The sequence below is a fragment of the Sabethes cyaneus genome, chromosome 2 (genome assembly GCF_943734655.1).
Source record: "Sabethes cyaneus chromosome 2, idSabCyanKW18_F2, whole genome shotgun sequence".
In the NCBI taxonomy this organism is placed as follows: domain Eukaryota; kingdom Metazoa; phylum Arthropoda; class Insecta; order Diptera; family Culicidae; genus Sabethes; species Sabethes cyaneus.
In genome coordinates this window covers 2,406,461-2,432,213 of record NC_071354.1, presented here as the reverse complement: position 1 = coordinate 2,432,213, position 25,753 = coordinate 2,406,461, and positions in this window count along the sequence as shown.

The following is a 25,753-nucleotide window of genomic DNA, read 5'->3' as shown; positions in this document are numbered from 1 at the left end:
AAATCACGCCATGCTCTAAGGTGGGTGCGGTGGGGCCTGTGGTTCGTTTGATTTGTTCAACGTACTAATTGATAAAAATTTTGTGGAAAAAAGTTTTGAAATTTGTTTAATAAACAATATGTTGTAGTAACGTGACTAAGGTTGGATTAAAGAGAAATAATTTGGAGTGTTCTTTTGCCCCACGTAACAATTTCCTTGGCATCGCCCGAGAAGATGGTATGCTCAGTCTAGTTACATAGTCTTTTTGCGGATGAGCGAGATTGTATGAAATCAAAAATTTCACGCAGCATCATCATTAGTATAGTTTGTGGCGATTTGTCTCCAGGGTGTGCCGGGTGATTACATTATTCCACAGCGCGAAACTGGATAAGCACATTGATAGTACTGTACTGCATCGGAAGCCAGCAGTCTGATGCATCATGCCGGAAAGGGTTATTTAATAGCAACGAAGAGATCATTGACATGTGCAATATTTCCCACAGGGCAGGCAGCAGCATCATGGAAGGTATCACGCTCTTTCGTGCCGGCGCTTGATGGGACACCAATTGTGATATGCGTGAGTGTTTCATGAATAAATCAAGCTTGTCACTGTCAATTGCCGAAGTGGCACTTGCCGCAGCAGGCCCGAGGATGAGAGCACAACATGAGTTGAGAGTGATGGATGAGTTCCCCGAAGAATTTTGTAGTGGTCGGAATTGATTTATTTCATTCGGTGGTTTATGAAACATTAAACTGATGATTTATTTAATAGCGGCTATTGAAGATTGAGACCTGTCCTGGGCTGGGTAAGGAGTAAATGCGAAACCGAACTTTTTTACGCTTCAGTTTTGTGATGCAGTTGGGATTTGAAACGAATATTGTTGCTCTACGCTATAAAGTGAATTAAATACAATTAAGCCCTCACATTTCTAGAAATGGTTGTCTAACAAGTTGTTATCAATGTGAATGTTTTTCAGCTGGGAGAGACCGATAAAGCTTGTAAGATTATTGAGCTGATCTCTTAAATGATATATACAAACACAAAATTTGCAAAAATCTATTGTGCTTTGCAGCAATTTGACCAGTTCTACGCAAATTTGTATTTGGACGTTAATTGTCGAGTACTCAGCAATACATTAAAGATAAGCTTGCCAAACAAAGGAGTGTACAGAGGTGTCAAATTGGAGCTAAACAGAGAATAAAATTTATTGATAAAATTTATTGAAACTGTCTGTGGGAAAATTTTACAATATTGCCTACTAGAATCAACACATTAAATAATATTCGCGTACTTTCCTTTACGGCATCGATGCTTGGAGCAAACTTTGAAATACTTGGATTACGTTCACGCGCCACGGGGCTAGTACATTTTATTATTTCAAGTAGCCTGTTGAATTGAAAGAAAAACAAACCTGTGTTTATAGAGAAAAAACAAACTCTACCGGAAAATGATAATAACGTCTTCAAGTGGTAAATTTTCCCATTACTCTCAGAGTTTGGCTTCAGTGATAATCATTATATGTTATTCACTATAACCCTACTGAATGGTAACTAGACACCTTCCTTGGCAATTTCGTATTTATTTATGCAGATTTGCGTTGTTTGCCGTGGCGGATACTCTAAACGGAATAAGCCAGGAAGCGCTCGTTCATCATCAGAAGCGTTTCTCCTGCCAAGTGGATGTGAACCTATCCGGACGGCTGCTGATATGGCCAGTACTCCAATAAATGTGCGACCCATCCTTTTTCCGCAGTTCAACCCGCCAGCGGTGCACAGCGGGATTGATGCCGGTTTCCGTTAGCTCCTGGACCCGAGCTAATGATTATTCATTTATGCATTAGAAAATGGGCTAGTTCGTTACGCTTGTTAGGAAAAACATGTGTTTTCCACTTCGACTGGGAAACATCAATTCGGTTCTGATGGAAGATGATACAGGAGGAAATGATACATTATTCGTTTCAAGTTTTGGCGGTAAACTAACATTGAACGTATCAAAACTTAGGTAGGATAACATAAATTTACGGTCCGTTTTACCTCTACCACTCATGATAATTTTCATGAGAACTACAAGAGCCGTTTTCAGCTGAGAAAACAGTTCCAGTAACCTTATGCCTGAATGATTCCTAGATCCTTCAAATTAGCAATTCAGAACAACTTACCCTTTTCACGTATATGTAATAGCAAAACACTAGCTACTTCTATAGTGACGGTCAACCTTTGATCTTTATTCGCAATGATAATTTCATAAACTATTAGTCTAGTCTGCTAATAAAATACAGCACACCCTGTTAAATTTGTTAATTTGTTTTTTGTAAATATCTCCCGTCGTAACCGACAGAGCATAGTAATCGAAACCAGCAGCATTCTAAATAATGTACCTATTTGAACAATATTGGCAACCGCTGGCGTGACTTTAAAGTCCCTCTCAAAAAGTTAGACGACCAACCTAAACCGATCAATTTCGAAATTCACTGTTGCATATCGTTTACATCGGTGGTTTCGCTGCCATATCGTTTGCACAAAACCGCACTTGTATCATATTTAACGATAAAAAGTGTAACATATTTAATAAAATAGCAAATATGTGTTTTTCATTAACTTTTTTCTACCTCCAATATTTGGTTTGACATTATCCGCTACTCCGGTCTGCGACGACGAAACCCGTGCCGAGGGGTATGATAAAAAGCCCAATTAGCCACACCTGGTACATCGTTGAATTTTTAGCGGAATTTTTCCCTCCCTGCGCAGTTAAGCATCTAAAAGAGTCTCCCGATTGCACCCCAACCGATCGGTTGCTCCTGACGAGTCAGGCTTTAATCAGTGCACCATCCGTTGCGTTGTTCGTTTATTGAAATTTTTCGAAATTAATGCCTGCATGGTCTCATGTCACCATCCGACTTGATTGCCTTGGAACCACTTTCAGTCTGGAGTGGGTAAGCTTTGTCACATTTTCGAATGTCATCAGCACAGGTGACGAGTTGTTGCCCCAACGGTGAACTTTCACTGATTCTCCCGTTTTTGAAGCGTTCTGCGGAAACGAAGGGTTGCTCGTAGGGTGGCAGTAATTTTTCACGTCGATTCGAAACAGTACGTGTATTGGCTTGAAACGGACGAACTGTGAACTAACGTTGCCTTTGTTACTGTTGTTGAAGAGAACGCTAATTAGTCATATGACACGTGCGTTGAATATTTCATGTAGGATGAGAGTGATTTTTCCCGACCGTTGCACTCTTCTCGGTCCACTGGCTGGGTCCAGGTCCCGGGACAATTTACGGGTGACGTTCTCTCGGTGTGTCCTGTGACTGTTGGCAATTAGCTTAAACGTCCGGTACCCCATCAGCGTTGTTATAAAGTGATAATCAATTATTCATCGGAAAATTTGTTGCAAAATAATGACGCTCCATTTGTGTGCCAGGGAAAATATATAAAGCCCTTTGTCTTTGGTCGAAACCTGTCCGAGGAAACATAGAAACCAGTTCAATACAATGAGTTTTAATTATTCAAGCTTAGTCAAAGAGTAAAAGTGCACTATTTAAAAAACTGCAATTATCGATCCAGTGTCCTTTGCTGTTATATCACATTATAGCAAGTTTACAGTTAAGTTACTTATGAGAGCTTTTAACAGATAGTATTGAATAATTGAGAGGAAATATTTACTCTTCAATGGACAAGAGATACTTTTACAGTTTAATTTTTTATCGGTGACTAGCTGACTTAACCTAGCTATGTGTAACGTCATTAGCATGCTCAAACATAAATAAAAGATGGACACGACCTAAGAGAAGAAATTTTTTGAAAGTTTTACGTGGAAATAGACATGAAATCGGACTCAAAACAGATTTTCAAGTTTTCATTTGAAATTGTAATTGGATTTGTAATTGAAGTTAAAATTTGACTTGAAATTGAATTTGAAATAAACCCAGTTCCTCCCAGCGTTGCGAATACCCAACGTATTCTACTCTCGCTTCTATGGAAGGCGAGGTTTGAGATATTAACTTGGATCCTGAGAAACAAAGAAAGATCGGATAAAGAAAGTTTATGCTCTAAGTTCAGAAGCTGCGTAGTTTGTGTATGTGCCATCACTCTAACATCACTACCACACTGACATCATTGGATGACATCGTACATCAACATCATCAACTTATAAGCAATGGCAATTCCCTTGAAGTAACAAATGGCGCTAGAAGTATCGTCCTTTGCTTTGTATATGTGAACCTACACTACGCCCAGCCTTGAGTTCTGTGTTCTTCGATTTTACTCACACCTTTTTTGCGTTTATCCTATTTTTCTCTAGTTTTTCTTTTTTCTGTCACCTATTTCTTGCTTTATAGTTTTGCTTTTCTTCGTTTCCAAACCCATTCTTTCTTATTCTCAGCCTTTTTTCCTCTTTACTCGTTTTTACTCGTTTTTAGTTATTTTATTTCTCATTTTCAGTCTGTTCTCTTTCTTTCGTTTTTTCAATCGGTTTTTTCTCACTAGCTATTTTTCTTTTTCGTTTTCTCATGTTTTCTGTTCTGTATTCTCTTTCTAGTCTCGCTTTATGACGTTTTGTTTCTCGTTTGTCCTTTTTCCTGCCTACATTTTCCTCTTTCTCTGTTCCTTTTCTTTGGTTTTCTTATCCCATTTTCGCCCTTTATCTGAGTCCTGATTCTTCTCTTTTGTGTTATTTTCCATGTGTTTGCCCTACATTGTTTGGTTCATGAGATATTAAGTTTTGAATTAGGAATTAGGGATATTCAGGAAAACCGAGTTTTTCTGCCGTACTTTAGGAACAACAAAAAATGTTATCATGAAAATTATATCATTAATGGAACAAACAAGAAAAAAATATTTCAAAAATTTTCAACTTATATTTGGAGCTTTCTACCATCACTTAACTTAAACTTTGAGTTAAATGCAAATGAACTGGTTTTAAATTGTTTCACCACCCACACCACCCAGTGTTCAGGATTATCTTGCTGATGTTGAATATAAGTAATTCTCGCTGAAACGGGGCCACTACTGACACGAGGTCTTCAAAAATTGGAACTTTTGCGTTTGATTGGTTGAAAATGGTTAAAAAATAAAAATTACACTTTTGATACCTCGAAATAGTGGACCCCTCATTCGCGAATTTTCATAATATTTCATAAATTTGCTATGAAACAACTAACAAATGGCCCGGTTCTGTAAAGAAGAAGAACAGAGCTTTCAAATGAAGTAAACATTTTTTTGGCGGCCATCTTGGATTTGGTCGCCATATTGGATTTTATCCTAAAATGGCCGTTTTCATCATGAGCCCCCCAACCGATTTTCAATTTAAGACCACCATTGGAAATCTGAGAAAAAAATCTATAAGAAGCATTCATGAAATTAGGTGTGCAATGGCATTAACTGAATAAAACAATCAGTTATTTGAAGCAAGGTTCACAATTTTCATATAATTATTGTGATACAAATGACACGGTTTTGTAAAGAGGAGAGATAGGGTTATAAACGAAGTGAAAAAAAATCGGCGGCCATCTTAGATTTGGCCGCCGTGTTGAATTTTATCAATAAATCGCCGTTTTCGTCATGATCTCCCCAATTGATTTTAACTTTAAGACCACCATCGGAAAGCTGAGAAAAAATGCTATAAGGAACATTCATCAAATTACATATGTAGTGGCATTAAATAAACGAAACAATTAGTTATCTCAATCAAGGTTTGCAACGCGCGTAGAATGGAATATCTTGGTACAGAAAATTAATTGCTTTATTTAGTTAATTCCATTGCACACCTAACCTGATGAATATGTGAATGTGAATGTGAGGAGCATTTTTTCTCAGCTTTCCAATGGTGGTCTCGAAATTAAAATCGGTTGGGGAGCTCATGGTGAAAACGGCCATTTTTTGATAAAATCTAATATGGCGACCAAATCCAAGATGGCCGCCAAAAATGTTTTTACTTCATTTGAAAGCCCTGTTCTTCTTCTTTACAGAACCGGGCCATTTGTTAGTTGTTTCATAGCAAATTTATGAAATATCACATGATATAGATCTCAAGGTTTGCTCAAAATTCAAATTCTTTTAAAACTGTTAGGCCCCTTGGCGAACGAGGGCTTCACTACTACTAGGTATCAAAAGTGTAATTCTTATTTTTTAACCATTTTCATCCAATTAAGCACAAAAGTTCCAATATTTGAAGACCTCGTGTCAGTAGTGGCCCCGTTTCAGCGAGAATTACTCATATATTTTATGCAGTATTACGAGACCATACAATACTTTCTTTAATAGGAAAAGGTAAATACCTCCTTATTTTTGCGATTATAAGAAACTACATATGAGCTTCAATAGTTTTTTGATATCTTTCAGTTGTTATCAAAACCAATTTTAGTTGGCAAATATGATGATTTTTTAAACACCCTTAGCTAAGTAAGCAAGCCCCTTTTAATTAGGGTAACCAACGTATTTTGGACCCTCTCAGCAGCTGTACATAATTTGTTCACTTACAGCAAAATCAAATGCAAGTGTCTAAATTGTGTACAGCTGCTGATGGGGTCCAAAATAGGTTGGTTACCCTACGTGCTAAATTATTTAAGAAAGATATGCGTCTAAAATTTTCTGACGCGGTGCATATTAAAATTTAAAATTGAAACATTTTCAAATGAATAATTATGAAAATGTGTTTTTCAAATGCATTACTTTAATAGATAACAATTTGGAGAAATTGGAAGTTTTAACTGAAATGTGGAATGTATGTTGCATTGGGATCCATGCGTAAAATTAGGCGCGCTTACGGTGCGTTAAATAATAGCTGGAAAGGAAACATTAGAAAAAGTTCATCCGTTTTGTTACGTACATAATTAAACGCTGAGGCAGTAATTCTACTTTTCGACTACACTATTTATCTGGGTGGTGAGTGGCTTCCAGCTTTGGGTATACGTTTAAGGAACGCTTTTATTGCGAGAATCAATTCAGCTTTACTATCCGTGAATATTTTATTTGTTTACTCCAAACTTTGCCCATTTTCGGCTAGATGCATCCAACCACTCACTCACTGGAACCGGCAGAGCGGCATTAAAGGAAGTCTTCGCACCACTCGATTCGTGTGAAGCTTTCGATAGGAAACAGCAAACAACGAGTGCATCATTAAACAGTTTTGCAACTGCTCCTCTTGGGCGAGTCCTTCTGCAGCTCGGCTGACCGGAACGATTCTAGACCAGTCCGGCTTAATCACATATGCAGAAGGAGATTGGCAAACATTCGCACAAACCGAACAGATTTGCTTGGAATAGTGATTTGTGTATGAAAAATGAATCTGAATAAATTGATTATAAACACTACCTACAGGAGAACTTTGCTACAGGAGCGAGTGGTTAGTAGCCTGGGGTTGCAAAACACTACAAGCCTTGTTGAACATGGAACCGTTTGGTGATTCCCTAGAGTGGATGAATATAGATAGAGTTTGATTGCTGTCAGGCGACGATAATTGCACTCCTGGCGCTCGCTCAATGGAAGCGATGTCAGCTCGGTTAAGTTAAGAATGGGTCAGTTCGGGCAGTTAACGATGATAACACTGATACGGGATTCCACTGGAACTGGCATCCCTGTGAATCGTCTTTTATTGGTTTCATAAGGGTAATGCCCTTAAGTACAACACATGTTTCAGTTATATGCAGTTGAATCACGTATTCACGTTGGAGATTGATTCCCTCCCAACGTTGACCGTTTTCACAATATTGCAAAGTAAACGGGCTAACAAGTGGACACCATTGCTGGGCGATGTCTAGCGGATGCCGGATGTGATAAATGTAGCAGCGAGAAATGGCTACTGCCGTTCTTTGACGGTTTTTCGCGAGTACCGTTGGAAGTAGTGTTAGCGAGACTATGCGATTGGGACAAAATCAATATGTGTCGGACGAGACGGAGATGGACAATCCGGCATAGTAGACATAGAAAGGTGGGTGGTACTATTTTGGATTTGGTTGAGATTGACGGATGAAATCTCATTGCAAGCGAATAGTTGGGTTTTCCACTCCGCTCGATCCACAGAAACAGAGCAAGTGCAACTTTCGGAAATGGATGCAAGCTGAACGGCTGGCCGTCGAACCGGATGAGTGATTAAATATTTGCGTTCTGGCTGTGTTATAGGCTTCGACATGGTGCGCAGCAAGAATCGCACAGTTTAGGTCAGCTATCCTGCTAAGAGTTGGCCCCCTGAGCTACTGTTAATCCGTTCGAGCAGGTAAACCTGCAGCCGCTTTGCTATGCTGACCGATCAGAAGGAAACAGAGGGCCCGACATTGTGAGTTGGATTTGAGGGTTTGTTTGGGCTGTAATTTTTGGTGAGTGCACAAGCTGTGTATCGACTGAATTATTTACCGGTTAGAGTGGACTGACTCAACCATGTGAAACATTGAACATTTCGTGTTCATATTACTGGAATACACTGTTTTTCTCTCACTTAACACTTTGCAAACTACAAATTTTAAATCGTTTATTTTCGAACAATTTCGCTCGCTCAATTACCTTTTCTCAACAACCTAGCACCACTAACTACAATCAAACGAAACCACCTTTCCTCGAAACGAATAGAGGATAGTGTTTTCAACAGCTGGTCGAAATTAAAATAGACCGATTATTGTTGACAATAAATTCCGTGCAACTGAAACAACTTTCTGCTAGTGGCTGGCTGGAAATAAAACTTTCCAAATTATATTTTCTTAGTCGACTTCTTTCGTCCTTCGCTGCTGGAGAACTGCGAATACTGAGAATAGGGAACAAAAGCTGTCGGAATATGTTTGCCACACTTACGCGACAAATGGCGGTCGAAAGTTTGTGCGACTGGCTAACAGGGTGCAGCAAAAAGGACTTGCAGCGTACTGGGTACCGGGGTTAGTCAAGGCCCATAATCAGTCGGTGTTACGAAGAACTTTTGCTAACCGAAATAATATCTCCCACCAGGGCCCGTTGATAGGAGTACCTTTACTGTGAACTGGTCACAACTTTTCTATCATCGGTCGATGGTTCCGTGCTGTCGTGTGTGGCCGTACCACGAACCACCCTAACCGACAACGTGCGGAACGGACTGTTTCGGGCAAAGTTTTTAGGTTTTTTGTTCTTGTACGATTACCATTTCTAAAACAACTTCTTCTCATACTTCGGATATCTTTTTATTCCAGTAACAAAAACTTTGGTTATTATTTGCTCGGTGATAAAATTGTGGTTTGGTTTTTGATACAGTGTGGAACGAGTCACGTTCCTATTGCTAGCAACGAAGGCACCAGTAACCGAGCGAAGTCCATTTGTATGTTTTTATTTTTCAATAATAGGAAAAAGTAAAATTTATTAACTTCCCATGTAGAAAATCTAATAACATAAATCTTCAACGGAATTCTGCTCCTTCTGCAATAACCTATCCAAGTATTTCATTGTAGGTTGGTAATGTATGCTGGGAAAATGATTCCATAAATCTACCCTAATTCCGGGTTCGTTCAGACGTTTTCACTGTACTACAAATACTGTGTGTAACATTTTTTCTCGTCAGCAAATAAAAAGCCGACCTCAAACCGCGTTTGATGCTGCTGCTAAGCACACGTGTCACGTCTCGTGTTCGGTATAAGCGCACAGTACCGTAAAAAAGAATGAATTTTGGGTGGTGGTTGGATCCGCGATAAGCCTCCTACTGCTTTCGCCGAACGAGTGCCGTACATCAGCGCGGTTGAGTTGATGTACGCTGAAATTGTCGAAAATGAAAACAGAAAAAAAAAGATAAATTAGCGCCTGAAAATCGTGACGACAAAAAATGTAAACAAGAAGCAGGCATTTGGTCGGGCTTTTTGTGTGAATTGTGTATCGGCCGGAGGCTGGGGTAAATTGAACAGTTTAGAAGCATCATCACAGGATGTGGTGATGTGTGGTTTGATCCGGGTTGGGTGGGAAAACTAGATTAAACACATTTCTATACATTGTTTTGTTCGGGCTTAGGCATGGTGACAGCGGTGAAAGCACTTGTGATATAATTTGTTTGCCAACAAAGACATAATTTAATAGCCTTAATGAGAATTTTCCCGCACATGGTGTGCCGACTTGGGTAGTTTGCTAGAATTTATTCTTTCAAAATACTATAGAATCTTGATGGGCTTTAGGGCTATATGCCTGAGCATGTCGAACCGATCGGATGTTCAATGTCGCGAAAAATCCGCGATTTGGTACTTAAACTGGTTCAACAGCTCAATATCGATTTTGTTCCATGTTGGGTATTTTTATTACTGCGGCTATTTATTTGATCTAAAGCAAAGCAAAGCCTAGGTGTTACATTCCGTTATCGAAACTTGACCTTCTGTTTTTATACGACAGACTTCGCAGCCAGCTATTAGAATGCAGGACAATTGCAGGGCCAGTTGCTGCGATCCTATTGACTCTAACAGCCTCTCCCAGTCAAGATTCGAACATACAACGACTGGCTTATTAGGCCAGCGTCATACCTCGGAGCCAACTGGGAGGCTTTGATCTTGTGATCTATTGTGATTTAATATCTGTAACATGAAGTAGTGTTTAAACCATATATACTATTTACGGCGAAGATATAACACAACTATGGGTAATTTTAACTTTATCTACCGATTAATGCATGAATGTTATACTAATTGATCGACAAAATTGTTAATTAATAGTAGCACTAATAATTTGATTAATTATAGGGTAATATTTAAACGGAAATTTGCAGCTAAAGCGAAATTGATGGGTTGGGTCTGCCGCCGGAAGTCGGCGATGATCCACTGCTCAGGATTACTAATAAATTCATATGTCGGAAAATCGGCCTTTTTGCAGGATTGACCGGCCACCGGGTATGCAAGTGAAAAACCGGTCGCGTCGGCTAAAAACCGGCCACTTGGCAACCCTAAGAACCACCGACCGAGAAGTTTAATTTAACTTTGTGTTTACTGGAGGGACGACGACACTATGCGGGCCCTTGCGACCTACAAGGTACTGCGTGTGACGCTGTTCGTCTGTCAGCGTGTTAGCCGCGATTCTCAGCGCGGGTTTTCGCGGTCAAACATATATTAATCGCCTCTATTCTACATACCGATCCAGCAAGCCACATGACCTGGCGGGTGTTGTGGGTTCGAATCCGGTTATAATCTTAGATTATTGCTTGGTTCGACCCATGCACCTTCCAGCATTGGACAAAAGATAGGAGTCACAACGACAACTTGTTAAGCGTAGCTACCAATAACCCCCCGTCTCACCTTTCCACTGTTTTCCCTCCATTTCCAAAAAACTTTTCATTACTTTCCCGTACCGTCCCTTCATCAATTGTAGAACCACCGTTTCAAAAAAATATCATACTTAAAATATCGAAATTTTTCAGAGGTGTTAACAGCTTTTATTGTCTGAAGTTTTTGGAGCGTCTTAGTAGAATGCGAAACCGGAAATTAAATAAAAAGAAAACTTTTCCAATTAAATTCGACTATCTATATGTGAAGATAGAATTAACAAAAGGGCGAATGTCGCAAGCGTAAACAAACCGAGTGAAGGTCGATTTTCCTATGCTAGTCCAGCAAAAAATAACTCTCACTCGATTTGTTTACATTTGCGACATTCGCCCTTCTGTTAATTCTATCTAGATTTATTCGCGACCTTTTAATGTGTTTATTTGCAAGAAAACCGGTTCTGTGGTAGGTAGAAGTAGGAAGATAGAAGATAGAAGATAGAAGATAGAAGATAGAAGATAGAAGATAGAAGATAGAAGATAGAAGATAGAAGATAGAAGATAGAAGATAGAAGATAGAAGATAGAAGATAGAAGATAGAAGATAGAAGATAGAAGATAGAAGATAGAAGATAGAAGATAGAAGATAGAAGATAGAAGATAGAAGATAGAAGATAGAAGATAGAAGATAGAAGATAGAAGATAGAAGATAGAAGATAGAAGATAGAAGATAGAAGATAGAAGATAGAAGATAGAAGATAGAAGATAGAAGATAGAAGATAGAAGATAGAAGATAGAAGATAGAAGATAGAAGATAGAAGATAGAAGATAGAAGATAGAAGATAGAAGATAGAAGATAGAAGATAGAAGATAGAAGATAGAAGATAGAAGATAGAAGATAGAAGATAGAAGATAGAAGATAGAAGATAGAAGATAGAAGATAGAAGATAGAAGATAGAAGATAGAAGATAGAAGATAGAAGATAGAAGATAGAAGATAGAAGATAGAAGATAGAAGATAGAAGATGGAAGATAGAAGACACGCTCTCCGCACTTGTCAGAAAAATACCTTTCTCGCCTTAACGTTTTTATAAGTGTTCATTCAAACTGACATGATACAAAAATAATGAATGTGGGACAGAATTCAGGATGTCTGGTCAGCTTGATACAGTCCGTCACCGTTGCTTTGCTAATGAGGAATCTACTGCTGAACCGGCATTATGATCCTGTATCCCAAAATTTAGAATTTTCCAACTTTCTAAAACGAAGTGTACCACTAGGATCTTACTATGACTATTTCGCAACTTATTCCAAAGCAACGTATGTTAGTGGCCAAGAATTGATGTTGTCGGTTGCATGCGCTAAGGTTTTCGAAAAATATTGATCCGTTATTCATCGTCCATCGATGAGTGCTTAACAGAGTGCACAACGCGCTCCCATAATCCGCCTATGTGTGGCGCTAAAGATGGATTAGAATTTCAACGGATTCTCGCGTTTTAAAGTTATCTTCACAGGCAGTCCCAAATGCTTTCAAAATCTGTTTGCTGGCGCTTTGAAAATTCGTCGATTATCCGAAAAGAATTTCTTTAAAACATCATCATTGGAGTATGCGCGACTTGGAGATAAATGGCCCAACAGTGCCCGTTAAAAGACCCTTATAGAGGATTCCGGTGAAACTAAATTGTTGAAGTCCAGGCGATATTCGCGAAATCGTATTTGGTTATTCTTCGAATTTAAAGAGGCGAAAGAGGTACTTCAGGGGTAACATTTTAAAGTTAGGCATCACTAGAAGACGCAATGGACTGGTTTCAGTTATAATTTTAAAAATAGCAACGCAGCTTTAAGAACGATATCCTGCCCTTACAGTGAAAAGGAATGATTTTCACTGACTCGATTTTTGGAATCTATTCACTGGTGTTACTGTTCGATTAAATCTTCACCAACTAATTCATTCCGGCCACTTCCACTGCGTCACAAAACTTGAACCATTTTATCGTAAATCGCACAAGGAAGGCTGCAGTCCAAGTGTGTCGAATAAACTTATGATGAGGTTTATAAACGGCCTTCATTTTCCAGTTGAATATGGTAGATGATCCTCTAACGGCCCGGCCAAAAAGGCCAAATATATATCTTCCTAGATGCTATACTATATTTATCTAGGATGCTTTCATGTTCGGTCTCTTTCATTTGATTAAAGCGCACTCACTGATGTTCTTTGATCTGACGCCTTTCTTGCAAGGAGTGGCCCGAGTTAAGAAACCCAGTTTCCGGGTTCGAAACCGGCCTTAGACTGAAAGAACTTCTCAGAAAGAACTTCGCATCTGGTCTGTCGTCCAAAAATTATTTAATCCTATTTATCCTATTTCCTCAAACTTGTAGTCTTCTACAAGCAGTTTTTTTGCAATTCTCTTTGTCTAATTTTATTTTTTTATTCCGTGTTCGTTCTTTTTATTACAAACTCGTTTTATAAAAAAGTTACATTAAACGATTTAAAAAATTCACCAGTGTAATATTACACAATAGATTTTTTTTAATTAATTAATATTCAATAGTACGAAACAAATTGTAGTTGAAAGTTGTTTTTAGTTAAATTCTATTCCAGTTTATGAGTCCTTCGAGCCGTAACCCACTAATAAATGTTTCCTGCTTATGCATCGCAACTGTTAACGGGCAGCTAAGAAACCCGCTTAATCACAATCTACGAGAGAAACCTCGCATGACTTGAAAGTCATTTCGCAAGTAAAAATTGCTCTTTAATAATTTAAATTGAAATTAATGTCCGATGCAGCGGTCGCACCCGGCTCACTGATACAACATATGCGGCCCTCCATCGATGTAGGTATAGAACACCAGCCAGGGTAGTGGCTCGGAAAAAGCCACTCTGCAGCTTTCACTGCCGTGCCAAAGCGATCAACGGGTAGTTTATAAAACATTTTCTTCCCTGCACCAGTATTTAGCAAGCAAATAAATAAAATCTGCTCATTCGGCTGGTGGTAGCTTTTATTTTTTGCCGCAGAGAGTGCGAAATACCTAGCAAATGCAACAATGCGCAATGTGCAAAGTTGTTCCGTTCCAGACCACGCCGTTCGGTAAAGCGGCTAAGAAACAGCATCTTCTGTACTTTATTCATAAACACTCTTTGCCGCTCGCCCTTCCCGCGTGTGCTTTAGTTTCGACGAGTTGAATTTATTTATTTTATCTAACTTTGCGCTCTACAACAATTCCTTCGGTTGAGGCTGCAGTAGAAACGAAGAACCGAAAGTCCTTCCACGGTGAACCAGAGTGTAATTTTCATTTTTAATGTGCCTTTTCCGCTTTCCCCAATATCCTGCTTCGGACTGCCTCTGCAGGAATCTGCTGCCGGCAGTGGTATTTCTACTCCCGTTGCGCAGCCAAAGCGCCAGCTGCGGGGTTCTTCTTCTCCTGCTAGCGAACAGTTTTGCATAAACATAAATCTATTTCTTATGAGAGCTACAACGGAGAAGTAAGTTGAGCATATGCACGACTGAATGCTTAGAGCTGTAAGTTGGCCAGTGAACAATTTTCAGCAGAAAAGTGAGTCGGGTTTTAGCCCCGCGGTAAATAATATATGGTGAGATGAAAGCATTAACGGGTACTGGGAGAACTTCTGCCCGAGTCAGAAGCTTATCGAGTTCCGAAGAAGTTGGCGTGGTGAGTGAAATGGATTTCTATAGAGGTACAAACTTTTTGCGGGAGAGTTGCCTTCATTTCAAACTAACTCGATGGTAGAAGTGGTAAAATGATGATTTTCAAACGCAACCATTGTGCAGACAGTCAGCTTAGTTCCTGACAAGCACGCGGAATTCAATGCAAACCTGCAATATTCACATTGTGTTTTCCCCAAGGCTATTCTACGAACGATCGCACTGCGAAGTACAACAGTACAAATTTTCCGACGCACAGCGCCAAACTTGCTCCAACTTCAGAGACGAGAGCTTGAGCTCTAACTTTCTGTAAATGTAATATCATTTCTTCTTCGAACTTTTGGGCCCACAGCAGCTTCGTTTCCGTTCAGGGAGCACCCAGCTTCTCCCACTTCCAACGACTGGCACTGGTAATTACCCAGTCTGTTTGAGACCGAACAGATTCATTATGCGAAAAACACAGACCTGGCTGGCTGTCGGGAGGAATAGCATGAACACAAACATTATTATCCACTTTCGGATACAGGACCATACACACAGCAAGCGTCCCAGTGTCAGCATAGAATTATATGAATAATTTATTCAGTTGTTTTTCAGGCCAGGGCGCTTCACCAAACCGGAGCGCCGAAGTCTTGCCAGTCGGACGAAATGACCAAAGTTTCGATTGGGATATCCTGTGGATGGGACAGATTTGTCTCGATTACATGTCCATATAAGACTGCTGACCAGAAGCAACAGCCTCATTCCTGTCTGTCGTTCCGGCTGAAGGCACTAAAAACAATATTAAACACTTTTTATGGTCACTGTTATACGTAATTTCTGGGCTCCATTTCTGTCAACGATTCATTAAGTAGAATTTAATATTTCCATTTCCGGTGGTTGGATTCTCGGAGCACTCCTATCTGTTTTTTTTTGTCTTCCGGTTCTCCGTGCAACAATAGACACCGAGCTTAACTAGAGCATGCTGAGAAACAAAAGAACCGACTTTTTTATTACTTCAACATTGTTTGCTAAGCGGGAGATGAACGGTCGTTCAATGGATACGAATGTTAGGATAACAATGAAAGTTTTCCGTATCATTATGTACCATTTGAAAAACTTTTCCATTGCGGCAGGACTATCGTTTGCTGCTGGCGACTACAAGTAGGAAAAAAACTTAATTAAGCTCTGAATGGGGTCTGTTTGCTAAGTATGATTTCAGTCGAATTTGAATGCTTTGAATGTGCTTGTGAGGGTGCGTTAGAGGAAGAAATAAACACGGTTTGGATTGCTTTTCCGTGCCGTAAAGGAAACTGGCGATTGATTCGTCGACTCACTGCTTTTAATAAAGGATGAAGAGCTATTTCCGCCAATTTATTGATATCGTGTTTGACGTCAGTAACTTTAGCTTCAAATTTACTATAATTTCTAATGCTTTATGAAAAAAATGTTAAGGTATAGGACTAATTATCGTAGAGTTTAATTTTTCTTTAAGAGAAAGTATTTTTTCTTTTTTGGCAGTGAAATTGCGTAATGCTACATATTATTCTGTGTTCCCAGTTCTTCATGTCATCTATATCAACACGATTATGAAATTATCTCCCTCTTGCTTATTTTATTGTAGAATCAAGGGGAACATTTTTCGCTTTTCCAGCGTGATTACGAAAATACGATACAATTGTTTTTGATGACCGTGCTATCCAATGGATTTTTTCTCTTTATAAGTTTGGAACGATGATTAGTTGTTAATTAAATATATTTTCTACAAAAGAATGGGAATATGAATAGAGTAAGGAGGGGTAAAAGTACGATGCGGGTAAAAGTGCGATTCAATGATTTATCAGTGCGGATTCCGAGTAAATTGACTACATTGGCATGGATGGGTGAGTACTTTGACAGCTTAAATCCATCATAAACATTTGTTGTTTACGAAGCATAGTTGCTGAGTTATGGGTAAAAGTTATTTTAGAACGGTTTTGATGTAATATTTCGCTGTACGGCAAATACGATATCAACAGGAGGATATTACTTATTCACAAATTGCAGCAGCGTTTTACATCACTCAGATATCTCTCTTGAAATTGCGGCGAGAAGAATTTACAAAATATATGTTGCTTTTCCATAATTTAATCAAACCCCGTCAAGCGCCTAGCGGGGCAAAAGTTCGATGTATTGACGGGGTAAAAGTTCGATTCATGGATCGAGAATCTAACTCATTTTACTGACGGGACGACGACATCATGCAAGTCCTTACGACTTGTAAGCTACTGCGCAACGCTGTTCGTCCGTCAGCGTTATAGCCGCGATTCTCAACGGGGTTGTTCGGGGAAAGGTTTCGTTTCTATCACGGAGCGAAAAAATTCGTTTGTTTCAAACGAAATTTTTATAACAACCTAAAAATATTTTTATTTCGAAACGAAATTCTATTTGAATCAAGAAAATAACAGTTTTGATTAAAAGTAAAGTATTGTCAAATTGAGTTTTCGATGTAAATATTTTCATTTCAATCATACATATCAGTTTGAAACGAAATGAAATTTCTGTTTGCGCGTAAAACAACCATAAATGTGGTTGTTACTACATTTTTACCTTTGTTATAGAGTAAGGATGCGATTTAATGATTTATCGGTGCAGATTCGAGTAAATTGACTACATCGGCATTAATGGGTGACTACTTTGACTGCTTGAATCTAACGTAAACTTTGGTTGCTTACGAAGCATAGTTGCTGAGTTATGTGCAAATGTTATTTTAGGGCGGTTTTGATGTAATTTTTGGTTATACGGGTAATACGATATCAACAGGAGGCTATTACTTGTTGAAAATTTGTAGCAGTGTTTTACATCACTCGCATATCTGTTTTGAAAATACGGTGAAAAGAGTTTACAAAATATATTTTGCTTTTCCATAATTTAATCAAACCCCGTCAAGCGCCTAGCGGAGTAAAGGTGCGATTCACGGACGGGCCAAAAATGTATAGCTTATATACAGCTTTTGGCACTATATTACAGATACTAGAAATGGAAGATCTACAGAAAACTGTGCTCTACAGATGTTGGTCGAAGGAAAACAATGTTTTTCCGCTGATGAAACATAAAACAAACGTTTGGGAAAGTTTCGATCTGTCGGAGGCTGCAATACACCAGCGGAAAATAGGAAAGGTGTAAATTGAGAATATTCCTTACCGAAATATACCGCAGATTGACGATAATATGGTTTTGCTAGCTACTGCTGTGCTAATTTCATGGATTCGAGCTTCGCACTTTTGCCCCGCGGTAATCGAACTTTTACCCCGCTAGTGGGGTAAAAGTGCGAATCGGCACTTGTTCAGAAGAATGAAGAATTTATTTTCAATAACACTATTATTCCAGATGATTTATAGTTGAATGTAAAGACATTGAGTAGTTGCATCACGATAAAATATATTTTGTTGTTGTCCTTCTTTATATCTCGCGAAAATTGATGACAACCAGGGCTTCGGTCGATCCTTTTTTTCTACCGCAGTCACACCAACGCGCATTCAAGTTCACACCGTCCACTTAGAGGTGGAATACGAACGCTATGCATAACACAACTGGCAGTTTGCTCAGTCAAACGCCGATTGCACGCAGCAGTACGACCGCGTTCTAAAACTTTTTGACATTTTCGTTTCGATCAAGTTGCCTTTACCGTTTGGAGCAGCGAATGACTGCAAAACAGTCAAATGACTGGCAATCACCACGCTAACGAAAAGCAATCGCACAATCGTATGATTCAATACTACAAAAAAACAACCACTACATGTGCATGGAAGAAGTCGGCCGGACTCCGTCCAATACAAACGAATATTTTGCTTGCGTCCGACCGACGTCCGGGTGACAAACTATTACTGTGAGCAGCCGATTTGGAGACAAAAAGAGAAACGAAAAAATACGTCACCGTATGCTTCCAGTCAGTTTGCAGTTTATATTCTCAAAGCGCAAAGCAAAACGGGAGATCGACTGTTTGCTTTTGCTGAGATGCCGCATGAATTGTAAGACGGCAGCAGCGCAAGCGACAGATTGACTGGATTAAAAAAAACAGTCAAATGATCGTTCAAAAAGCGGAGTTTGAATGCGGAAAGTTCGCATTCACGGCAGTCACATTCAACTTGCGATCCCTTTTCAAGCCCTGATGACAACTTCAAACATCGCACTTATGCCCCGCCCTACTCTATTCACCAAAAATGCATCAAATTAGTTTAGTTAATTGAACGTAAAAGGAACATATAAATACTTTTTTTAGTCTTCCCAGTTTAGCTACTTTACTCTATCAATCTTTTATTGCTTGAAGCTAAAATTAATGTTATTACACACTTCCATCAGTATTTCCATAATTAATTGAAATGTCTTATTGCCTACTTTAGCATTAGTATCACCATGAAAATGTTTCGACTAAGCAACTCCAGGTATTCCTTCTTTAAGACTAGTAATAAACGCGTTTCAACCCAAAAGATCTAAAGTTCTATTTTTATGACAAAAAATATAACGGACGGACTGTTCAATAAACAAACTTTATCAATATCGATAAAAACTTTGACCGAAAATTGAAGTTGAGAATAATAAAACCATCATAGTCGACGAGACAGCAACTCGGAGGAGGGTGAATGGAATCTAAGCAAAAAGTATCCTGAAAATAAACAAGTCAGCATTCTTGAAACGATTTACAACTCTTTACGGCGGCGTCTAGAAGATAATAAAGACGATAATTTCTTTCGCCCTCAAGGTGAAAGTGCCGGCGCTTTCAAAGGTTCCGTGACGATTCCTTCAGCAACGTCAGTTGAGTTGAAATCGGTGGATTAGGTACCGTAAAATCATTCACCAAGTGGCACTTACATTTATGATGTCTGCAAAGCTGAACAACTACCATTGACTACAAGTTTTGCCGTCATTGGGTACGGGAGGAGAGTACGATTACAAAACATAAGTACCTACATTCAGCTCCAATATCGCACACCGCTTGTCACTGCCAGTGATTTTCGTGGTTGTGCTTATGTTTAGTGCTTTTTTCTCGCCACACTGACTGCGAGTTTGCTGCGATAATGTCTGACACAAAAAGCGCCACAGTTGAACAACAGTTAATTTTTAATTGCAAAACTTTACTTTCGTTTGAATATTTTAGCGCGTAGGCTTATGAGGTGTGAGCTGGCGCAATTTCTTCCAAGGCAAAGAATGTTGTTTGTTCGAGCAATGTTGTCTAATTGTTTTATGAGATCGAGCGAGAGAGAGAGAGGCTAATATTTTTCATATTTCTAGGAAGGAGGAAACTTTGACGTTCAATCCCTTTTTTTGATTTATTGTGTACTGGGGGGTTGTTCAACTGCAGGCGACACGCGTCTCGAGTGCAGCAATAAAATGGTTGTAAATGTAGAAAAGTTTCCAATTGCTTTTTGTTTAAAGTTAAATTTAACGATGGAGTTGATAAATATTATGTACGATATCGCAATGTGTTGTATTTCCACATTAGCTCAAGTTTGAAGGCTTATTGGTTTGTTTTGAAATGCGTTTTTTTCCATGCTTGGTTTTTAGATTGAGTATGCTGCTGTACTGAAAAACAAAATCCGTTACTAGGTTTAAACTAAATAATAGTCAGTGTATGTATGATTAGTATTGTTGATAATAATTTATTGTGTGTAGGTAAAACTAATGGTATTCTCAGGTATTCTCTAAAATGAACATTTGGGCAGATAGCTTGAACAATTTCCAACAAATTAGTATGCAAACTAATTGCAGATACTTGCAGGTGGCTGAGATATTCGGATTTTTCATCAGACTGTTTTTAACCTAAAATCAGTTATAGCTTATTAACTCATGCAGAAAAAGCAAAACAGTCTTAAGCAAAAACATTCCTCTTTTAGGTGCAAAATACTTTCTAGAACATCATATTGAGCTACCTGTTGAGATAAATATGTTACAAGAGGACATGTGATTTGATGGGTCATCCAAAAACAAAGCTCTACTGCTGAAAATAGGTAGAAGATAGAATTTTGATACATTCAGAAAAATTACATAAAATTGATTCATCTTTAATGCTTTGAAACTAAAAACTTGAAAACAAATTTACTTAAAAAGTTATTACTTAAATTGTTGTTAAGGTAGTACCTGCATATTGGACGACCTCTTTAAAAGATGAATAACTTTTTCATTCAAAAAGTTGCTGAAGATCACATTGAGCTTAATAAACGTCCCATTTAACTGCAAATACCGACCATAGACCATAGTGCCTAGTCTCCCAACTTTCTTGCGGAGGGAAAAGTAGTGGCTCGATTTCCAGCTTGAATGCGTCGCTGAATCTCTTTGGTCGTATTATTGTCGGTGGTGACCACAGATTCCAAATATACGAATTCATCAACCATTACAACCAGTTCATCGTCGTCAATGATCACTGTCCGTGGGAGGTAAACGTTGTTTTCTCTAGAAACTTCCTCTTCCTCTGATTTCGGCGCATTGATTTATAACCAAATTCTCCCAGCCACCGGTTTTAAGCACGCAGAGATTGCCCCTGCCGTCCCAGGGTTTCTAGTAATGATGTCGAGGTCGTCTGCGAAGGTTAGGAGTTGGCTACTCTTGCTGAAAATCGTTCCACTCGTTTCGATGCCCGCTCGTCGGATTACACCTTCAACAGCGATGTTGAATAACATACAGAACAGTTAATCCCCTTGCCACAACCCTCTACGCGGTGCAGAAGGACTCGAGAGTGCCCTCGAAACATGCACGTAACATATCACTCGCTCCAGGGTAGCTTTGATCAGCCGCGTCAGTTTTTCCAGAAAATCTCTTTGCGCTCTACTGTATCGTACGCTGTCCTGAAATCCACAAAAATATGATGCGTAGGAACGTTGTACTCCCAACATTTCTGGAGGATTTGTCGGAGAGTAAAATTTTGATCCGGGCCCCATTAAAGCCCGGCTGGTACTGCCCTATACAGATTCACTTGCTAGGTTCTAAATCGTGTATTTATAGAGAAATAGAATTTTAAATTGAAATGAAACACAATTTACAGTTGTTATTTACCATTGTCTATTCATTTTGGTATCCTTCACAATATCTCAAGTAACGATAGAAGATGGTCATGACCTGCAATGATTACTTCCAGACAATGTTCTTGTTTTGTTTGGATCAACATTGTGTCCCAGGCAGTTTGAATTGGATTTTGAAGTCAACATTCTGAAATTTACAAAATATACCGTTCGTATCGTAAGGCTGACGGAATGTAGGAAAACGAAATCTTGTTGACACTCCATTACGAAGGAATTTGGCCTTCTGCTTTTTCGTTCGATAGACTTCGTAGTTTCGAACATGTGACGACTATGTTGTTAAGACCAATGATCGTACCACGAGGCCAACTGAAAGTGCATCAGCTATCGTCATTAGCTTGTACAGCTTAAGTAATCTGTTTTTCAAGGGCCAAAGGTTCTCCGAAATCAAAATCCATCAACTAAATTGAATGGCGCCAGCACCAGACAAAATATTTTCAATGTAACATTCCTGATTGAATTTCGCCATTTTTATACAACAATCACAAGCAGTCGTTACATTTTTTCAGTTCTCTCTGTCTCTCTCCAGCTGCTTTCGTTGCAAAAACAAAATGCTTAACTGGGAGTAAGTAAACAACAGATGCAGAAGAAAAACTCGAGATTTTTCCCTTGTCGCACTTATCCGGTTCCTTAGGGGCAAAATTCTCTGCCGTTCTGGACGGTGCACGCGAAAGAACCGCCATTCATCGGTACGACCCCATCAATTTGTGCGTCATAATTTGAATTAACATATTTCCATATTTAGTAACGCAGGGACCGCCGGGTGGACGTGGGAGAACCTTCCGCTTTCCTCGGGAGGAAACTGAAGCTCCACGAAAGCCTGGTAAACAATTTATAATGAAGTGTACCAGTTGAAGAGATGCGCGTCTCGCTTTGGCGAATTGCAAACACTTTCCCCTTCGGATTTTTACTCTGGATCGCTGGGGTGGGTTGCCATTCAAGCAAATCTCACGTGCGGCGAAGGTCGACGGAAAAACCGAACGGGACAGAAACTGAGGGACGATGATGAATGGGGCGACGATTTCCAGCCACGCGGGAAAAGAGTCGTTAAATGTAATGAAAATATATGAAAATAAACGCGTCATTCTACTACAGGACAACCATCGCGCGGGGAATTGGCGAAGAGCAAGGCCAAAGACATTCCTTACGAAAGTATTCAATTTGTACCGAATCGATACGGTGTGTTGTAGCAAAATGAAGAAAGACGCCTTTTTTCGGTCTACTTGTTGGCGTGAAATTCCTTTCCCTTTTGCTACCGTTTCGGAGCCGAAGTTCCTGGTTCCAATGAGATAACGAGTTTGATCCCTTCGTTTGTGTGCCGTGCTGCTGGTTGCCGCCAAAAGTTATGCAAAATACCGACTACATTCCCTGTGCCAGGAAACGGAAACGAAAGTAAGCAGCAGGCAGCAAGTGGCAGCTCCTTCTCCAGGCACCACCGATGCGATGATGACACGCAGTGCTGGCGATCTGTCGGTAGACGCGAAGGGAAGACGATGCGATGGTGCAATAAGGGCCATAAAGGGAGTTGCACGGAATAAAGAATAACGAGCCCTAATGGTAAGGAATTGCGAGCGGTGAAATGCGGGGAAAATTTAATAGTAAAATTGAGGGTTCATTTTGCTGCGTCCGTTGTTCGTGCGGTATGTTTCAGAGGGTTTAAAGTAAATTGAAAAATGTATGCATTATGCGCTGGATAAATCGGCAACAGCTCGTGCTGCGCGTCGTGCCGGGGAATGCTGGCACCGGTAATGTTGAGTCAACTTTTGACTGTTGTCGGTTGTTGAGTATTTGGCAAACATCAAAGCAAATTTCAATTATGTAGTAAGTACCGTTTCGTTAATGGGTTTGCTTAAATTAATCTTTATCGGGGGGATTGAAATTGAACGCTTTTATTTGTATTGACGATGTTTTGTGGTGCTAGAAATGGGCATCGTGTTTTGTTAACTGAAACGATTAACTTCTAAAATTTAAAATTCAGGTGCATAGCTTTTTACATACGAACGAATGAAATAATTGCGATTTGTCGATTTGTTTTTAAAAATGCTTAGCTCTTGAGTAAACCACTTCCTTTTTCTGTTAGGAAATTCCTTACCATTTCGCATGTGCATGAAGAAAATTTTCTTACAACTTGTATTGAAATAATGTTAAATCACATCACCACAGTAAACGAGAAAGCACGTGAACCACGTTCGCTCGTAGCAAAATGGAATAAACTTTTGCACCACATCATCACTAAAATAGGTATCGGAAACATTTGAAACTTCCAAACTCGTCTGGTGATGCAAGACAAAAACTTTTCCGTGTCAACCAAACAGGTGCTTTGATCTGCATGTCTGCTGGAGCTCCGCTAGTTTGCTCGAAAACAACCGGCTCGCAAGGACGAAAAACAGCTTGACATGCACAAAAATGAAACAACTTTTGCTACCACCGAAGGAATATCATTAGCAGAATAGGAAAAGTTTTCTCAACCCCAAATGCTGCAAGTGAAAGGCAATCTTCTACCAAACAAAAAAAGTAAGTGCCCGCAAAGTTCCTCATTTCATGTTTTCTTTTCGAAACAGACACGCATGCGATAAAAACCCAAATATTTGATGGGATGCGTGCAGAACTTACTTCATTAGGCCGGCTTTCAGAAATGCCAGTAAAGTTTCTGTAACGAAACGTTGCTGAATTCGCTTCGAATCATGATAAACCTTCTCGCAGAGTTCACACAAATAATTGAATTCTTAATTATCGTCACTTTCATTGCAAAAGCAGAATGGCTCACAACGTGTGGCAAACCACAGTTCTAATTTCAGTGGCCTCAAATCAGGACTGTCAGGAAACATTTTCTCTCCGATTGTTCCGTAGTCCTTCGACTTGGCTGGGATGAGCCTGTCATTCGACAAATCATATCGGCCGGCACTGGATTAGCTCCCCTAGGGACCCTCCACGGTTACTAATTTGGCTGGTTTTTCCAGCTTTTTCCACCCTCTTTTCCCGAAATTTGTGACTTTTGTGCACAACCGGGGAGCGCATTATCACGACGTTGATATGAAACGACATGTGATTTGATGTGCGACTCGTAAGCCCCACTTGCCAAGGGTGGAACTTAATTACATTTTTAATCTTCGATTGTATGAGCTGCGCGAAGCATAGTCCTTGTGAATGTAACCACGGCCGTGGAGTGAACGATGCATATGAAATCCCTCGCTGCCATGGAATCGAAAGTGAAATAAATGAAAATCTTGCAACCAATTATGCTTTCAGTTTCCTGATTTCCCCGTGTCGTGGCTTTCTTCCCCCTTGTTGAAGAAAAAAATGTGATTGCTTTCACTTATATCCTGGCACAGCAGCAATCCTATGTCTTAGTTTTTTACACTGTTCAGAGTTATTATAAAATATGCTGTAAAAAATGATTTTGACAGGAAAATATGTGTTTCCTTCATAATATTCTTTGAAATATTTATCACAGAACATATCAATCTTTCTATTTTTATTTGAATATTTCAATAAAAGTTTTATAGGAGCTGCTTAAACTACCTATATTCCAATCAACTTTCTCGAATATTCTTGCACACCCTTTACCACCATCTCTCTCCCACCTAGTAACACACACGCAAACGAATTTCCTCCATTTTATGGCCCTAAAGGGATACAATCTCATGGCATTTTTATCCCTACCTACCGTCGTGCAATCATTAAATGCAATACCGCCCGCTGGGGGAATTTGTTGGCATTAAATTTGTTATCCCTCGGTATGCGTTTATGTGGCGAGGCTATGCCTCAAACCCTTCCGAAGCGTCGAAATAAAAAATCTACGCACTTGCTCTTTACTCGTCGGCAGGAGCAAGCAAAAATAAAGGATGGTTGGTGTTCGTAATCGATTTTATACTCCTGCATTTTCTTTCTACTAAATGCATAT